This window comes from Taudactylus pleione, unplaced genomic scaffold (assembly GCF_031769625.1).
Source record: "Taudactylus pleione unplaced genomic scaffold, aTauple2 ptg000514l, whole genome shotgun sequence".
Taxonomy (NCBI): Eukaryota; Metazoa; Chordata; class Amphibia; order Anura; family Myobatrachidae; genus Taudactylus; species Taudactylus pleione.
In genome coordinates, this window is record NW_028284916.1 from 702,004 (window position 1) to 708,003 (window position 6,000).

Genomic DNA, 6,000 nt, shown 5'->3' on the forward strand with positions numbered 1-6,000 from the left:
GGACAGCATTGGATTCCCCGTTTGAGTGACCCAGTGATCCAACCCAATTAACTTGCAGGGTTTAACACAGGAACAACCCATGAAACCCTGCAGTGTAAACGGTGCGATCTGGATCACGATGACCCGGATTGTGCCACATGCCGCCCAATTGGCTGGCTTTAGTTGCACTTGGAGATGACATCATCTCCAAGCATCCACTGCAACGCCGGAAGAGCCGTGTCACTGCAGAGCTGGCTCCGGTGTGAACGGCGCCAACTCGGGAATATCCTGGGTTTGCGCCACAGTATGAAAGGTTTAAGTTCCGGGTCTGATCCAGATTGGAACCCTGGGCCTGATTCAGACCTGTTCGCTAGGATGCGTTCGCACGCAGACGTCAGCAGCCAGAGTATGCAAATCCCGCGATCGCTAGCAAGACATTAGCACACCCACTACCGTATGTCTTGGCGTGCGATCGCGGTATGTATTTAGACGCCCACCAGTCTGACACAAGACGCCCACATATGTCATCTCCAGAAAGTGTATTAAACAATCGGTAACATCAAGCAACATCGGACCCATACGCAGCACTTGTGGCTGACCATAACCTACCACAAGCACTGCGAGTGCTGCTGTGTGTAATTCAGCCATGTGACGTGTATGCTGGCGATGCGTCTTAATTATGCACACCCCTGAAACGGCGTTCAGATGCACAGACACGCCTGCGTTCCCACCACCACACCCCCATTACCACCGACCAACCCGTCACCACCCACAAACGGCACGTCCTGTCACTCATGCTTGTGGAGCATCTGTGTACAGGGTGCGTACGCTTCCCGATCGCATGGACTAGTTCTCGCACGCGCACTGCGCCTTGTATGCATGTGCAGATTGCAAACATCGGCAGGCTACGTGCGAACGCAGCCTAGCGAACGGGTCTGACTAAGGCACCCTGTTTCAACCCCCGGGTCAGACCCAGAACTCCGGTGTAAAACTATAATGTAGTCCTAGGCTCAGAAATGAGAAGCTGCTCATGTTATAATGTTTTCATGGAATATTCAGTACATTGTGAAAAAACCCTTTGCCAATTATAATGGAAGAGCAGAGAGAGGTATGATGTGTTTATAGTCAGCACCATCTGTAGAATGTGAAAGTTTTAAAAGTTGCATTAAAACAAAAACTTGGTGACAAAAAAGGATGAATCAGCATATTCCTAAGCACTGCAGGGTTTTGAGGACTTAAATGATTATATTTGTTGATAGGGAACAAGCACATAATGATCATTGTGTGCAGCTCCTAAGTCTTCTGTCAATTTTTAATTTGTATCCTGGAACTATCAGCAGAAAAGTCTTCTGCACATTTAACAAACTTTTAACAACACAACAACAGGACGCAACCAGAGAAAAGTACAATATTCGTTTCACACTCGTCTGTTTTTTAAAAATGCTGTTGTTGTTTTATACACCAAACTCTGGGCCTGATTCAGAGCCGCTCGTAAGCGGCCGCTCGTTCGCTCCGAGCGATGTTCGCACATCTGCGCATGCGCATAGGTTTTAGTACGCATGCGCAAACCAGTCAGTGCGGTCGAAAATCGTGTGCTCGCAAAATAGCGAATGCCTGCTAATTTGAGTGATAGGATGAGGCGTTTGTGGGTGGTAACAGGGGAAGGTGCTTGAAAACGGGGAGTGGAGATCCGAACGCAGGCGTGCCAAAAGGTCAAAACGGGCGTTTTAAGGGTGTGCATAATTAACAAAGCAGCGTCATCTACCACGTCAGTTGGGTGTCTTTTAGCCAGAACTGCTCGCATGATTGCGGTAGGAAAATGCAACCACAAGAATAGCGAGCAGTTCATTCGCCTTTCAATGTACTCGATTAATCTAATAAATAGCGGAGATGACGTAGGATGCGAGCGGCCAGGGGGCGTCTTTACAAAATAGTGAGCGCATGTTTCGCTCGCTCAGACATAGAGGCATCAACAGACCGCAAAGAGCGAGCGCTCAATTTAAATAGCCGGCCCCTTTTTCTGAATGAGCGAGCGCAAATAGCGTCCGGCTCTGAATCAGGCCCTTAGCCCAAGAGAAATTACTACCTTATCATAGTGACTGCTGTTTATTATTTATTACCTGTATCCTGTTATCTTCAATAAATCCTACTCAGGTTTGGAATCAATGTGTGGACTATCCTCCTTGTTCACATCCGCTATGCCTCTATGAACTTGTTGGCATCGGCCATTACACGTGAAGTCGCTTTCAAGGATTTTATGTCTGCCCCCTGAGCCAGGTGACTGGTTGGCTCGCCCTGCTCTTTGCAAGTAGAGGACTATCAGGCCAAGTGGCCAGAATCAGTAAGTCACAGGTGGAGAAGCCATTACCCTGAGAAGTGTGGAGTCACACAGTAATCTCTCTCAAGCAGTGGCGTAACTATGGTTTTTGGAGCCCAGGGCAAGTTTAAGAATGGTGCCCCCCACACAGACACACATATAAAAAAAATGTTGCACAAAAAATTGGCGTGGTCACATACCGAATTTGCGTGGTCACTGAAAATGGGGTGTGCCGACATGACACGCCACCCTTTTCTCATCACTCTGGGAACATTCCTTTCCATTCCATATGCACCTTACCTATACGGTGGTTTCTCACAATGTGGGACCTCTGAAGAGATACATCCTCCCTGGGTTGATGGCGTCTTCAGTCGGTATTCTCTTTTCATGCACTGTAGGTCACATCATCTGGAAGATGCCTGTTTGTGTAAGAATATTAACAAGGTCATCATCATACAACAGAGATTCAACGAGACTCCTTCTGACTGTGTAACTTCCTTCCCCCTGCGTCTCCCAGCCACACCATCATCTCACTGCAGCACCTATTAGCCACACCATCATCTCCCTCCCTGTGTCATCTCTCAGAGCACCATCACCGACCTCCCTGCATCAACTCTCAGCACACCATCATCTCCCCCTTGCATTATCTCTCAGCCACACTATTGCCTCCCCCACTGCGTCGTCGCTCAGCACACCATCACCTCCCTCCCTGCGTCGTCTCTCAGTCACACTATAGCCTGCCCCCCTGCATCATCTCTCAGCCACACCACCGCCTACCCCCTGCATCATCTCTCAGCCACACCATAATATCCCCTCCCTATGTCGTCTCTCAGCACACTATCACCTCCCCCCTGTGTCGTCTCTCAGCCACACCACCACCTACCCCCCTGCATCATCTCATAGCACACCATTGCCTCCCCCCCGCATTGTCTCTCAGCAGATCATCACCTCCCTCCCTCCCTGCATCATCTCTCAGCACACCATCACCTCCCCCTGTGTTGACTCTCAGCCACACCATAACAGATACACACACACACACACACTGACATAGACTCACATACACACTGACAAAGATGCACCTACACATACACTGACACTAGGGGTGAGCGGGTTCGGATTTCTGAAATCCGAACCCCCCCGAGCCCCCCCGATCCGAGGCCGATCCGAGTCAGGCTCGACTTTTCCCGCCTGACTCAGATCTGAAATCGAGGCAAAACGTCATCATCCCGCCTTCCGAGTCTCGCGGGTTTTGGATCCTATATAAGGTACCCGCGTCGGCGCCATTTTCTCACTCGGCTGTGGACAGTGAAGAGGGATGGTGGGAGTTAGGGCTGGCTGGGCTGTGTAGTGTAGTGTAGTGTAGTGCAGAGTAGTGTTGTGCTGTGCTGTGCTGCGCTGTGCTGCTGTTGTCCATAGGGGCTGTGTCCACTACTTCAAAGTCCATAGGGGCTGGCTGTGTTGTGCTGTGCTGCTGTTGTTAATAGGGGCTGTGTCCACTACTTCAAAGTCCATAGGGGCAGGCTGGACTGTGTTGTGCAGTCAGTTCTCCATAGGGGCTGTGTCCACTCCAAAGTCCTGTGCAGTGTCCCAGTCCTAAAGGGGTGCTGTAGTGTTGTCCAGGGGGTGCTCTGTCCATCAGGGGTGCTCCCCCCAAGTGCTAAAAAATAATATTTTTTCTTCTGTGTTTGTGAATTGTGTGCGCAGTAGCCGCACATGCATCAACAAAGTAGTGCCAAGCGTGCGCCTGTGTCATAAGTAAAGGGTCGGCTGGCTTGACCATTAAAGGGTGCTGTAACCCCCAAAGTACACTCCAGTCCAAACCAAATAAAAAAATATTTTCTGTGTTTGTGAATTGTGTGCGCAGTAGCCGCACATGCATCAACAAAGTAGTGCCAAGCGTGCGCCTGTGTCATAAGTAAAGGGCCGGCTGGCTTGACCGTTAAAGGGTGCTGTAACCCCCAAAGTACACTCCAGTCCAAACCAAATAAAAAAATATTTTCTGTGTTTGTGAATTGTGTGCGCAGTAGCCGCACGTGCATCAACAAAGTAGTGCCAAGCGTGCGCCTGTGTCATAAGTAAAGGGCCGGTTGGCTTGACCGTTAAAGGCTGCTGTAACCCCCAAAGTACACTCCAAACCAAATAAAAAAATATTTTCTGTGTTTGTGAATTGTGTGCACTGTGGCTGCACGTGCATCAACAAAGGAGCAGCGCCAAGCGTGCGCCTGTGTCCCATAAGTAAAGAGCCGGCTGGCTCATTTCTTAAAGGGTGTTGTAACCCACAAAGTGCACTACTCTCCTGCAAAAATAAAAAAATATTTTCTGTGTTTGTGTGCGCTTTAGCCGCACGTATATATCAATATAACATAAATGGAGGACCAAACTTTCTCTGAGAAAAATAAAATAGGGAAAGATCAAGAACCACTTCCTCCTAGTGCTGTTGCTGCTGCTGGGAGTTGTTCATCATCCCAGAGAGGAAGTAGGAACACCACTACTTTTACTAAACAATTGACCCTCCAACAGTCCCTAGCGATGAGGATGAAGTACGACAGCAGTCATCCTGAAGCAAAACGTATAACTGAGGCCTTGCCTGCTATGTTGGTGTTAGACGTGGGTCCGGTATCCGTCATTAGTGCAGTGGGATTTAGACAATTGATGGAGGTAGTGTGTCCCCGTTTCCAAATCCCGTCTAGATTCCACCTGCATCCTCAAAGCAGCAGCGACAAGCGTGCGTCTGTCTGTTAAAGGGTGGTGTAACCCTCAAAGTGCGCTCCACAAACAATAAAACAATTCTTATTTTTTTTCTGTCTTTGTGAAATGTGTGGGCTGTAGCCGCACCAGCATCCTTAAAGCAGCAGCGACAAGCGTGCGTCACTCTGTTAAAGGGTGGTGTAACCCTCAAAGTGCGCTCCACAAACAATAAAAAACTTCTTATTTTTTTTACTGTCTTTGTGAAATGTGTGGGCTGTAGCCGTACTTGAATCCTCAAAGCAGCAGCGACAAGTGTGCGTCTGTCTGTTAAAGGGTGGTGTAACCCTCAAAGTGCGCTCCAAAAACAATAAAAATATTCTTTTTTTTTCTGTCTTTGTGAATTGTGTGGGCTGTAGCCGCACTTGCATCCTCAAAGCAGCAGCGACAAGCGTGCATCTGTCTGTTAAAGGGTGGTGTAACCCTCAAAGTGCGCTCCACAAACAATAAAAATATTCTTTTTTTTTCTGTCTTTGTGAATTGTGTGGGCTGTTGCCGCACCTGCATCCTCAAAGCAGCAGCAACAAGCGTGCGTCTTTCTGTTAAAGGGTGGTTTAACCCTCAAAGTGCGCTCCACAAACAATAAAAATATTCTTTTTTTTTCTGTCTTTGTGAATTGTGTGGGCTGTAGCCGCACCTGCATCCTCAAAGCAGCAGCGACAAGCTTGCGTCTGTCTGTTAAAGGGTGGTGTAACCTTCAAAGAGCGCTCCACAAACAATAAAAATATTCTTTTTTTTTCTGTCTTTGTGAATTGTGTGGGCTGTAGCTGCACCTGCATCCTCAAAGCAGCAGCGACAAGCGTGCGTCTGTCTGTTAAAGGGTGGTGTAACCCTCAAAGTGCGCTCCAAAAACAATAAAAATATTCTTTTTTTTCTGTCTTTGTGAATTGTGTGGGCTGTAGCAGCACTTGCATCCTCAAAGCAGCAGCGACAAGCGTGTGTCTGTCTGTTAAAGGGTG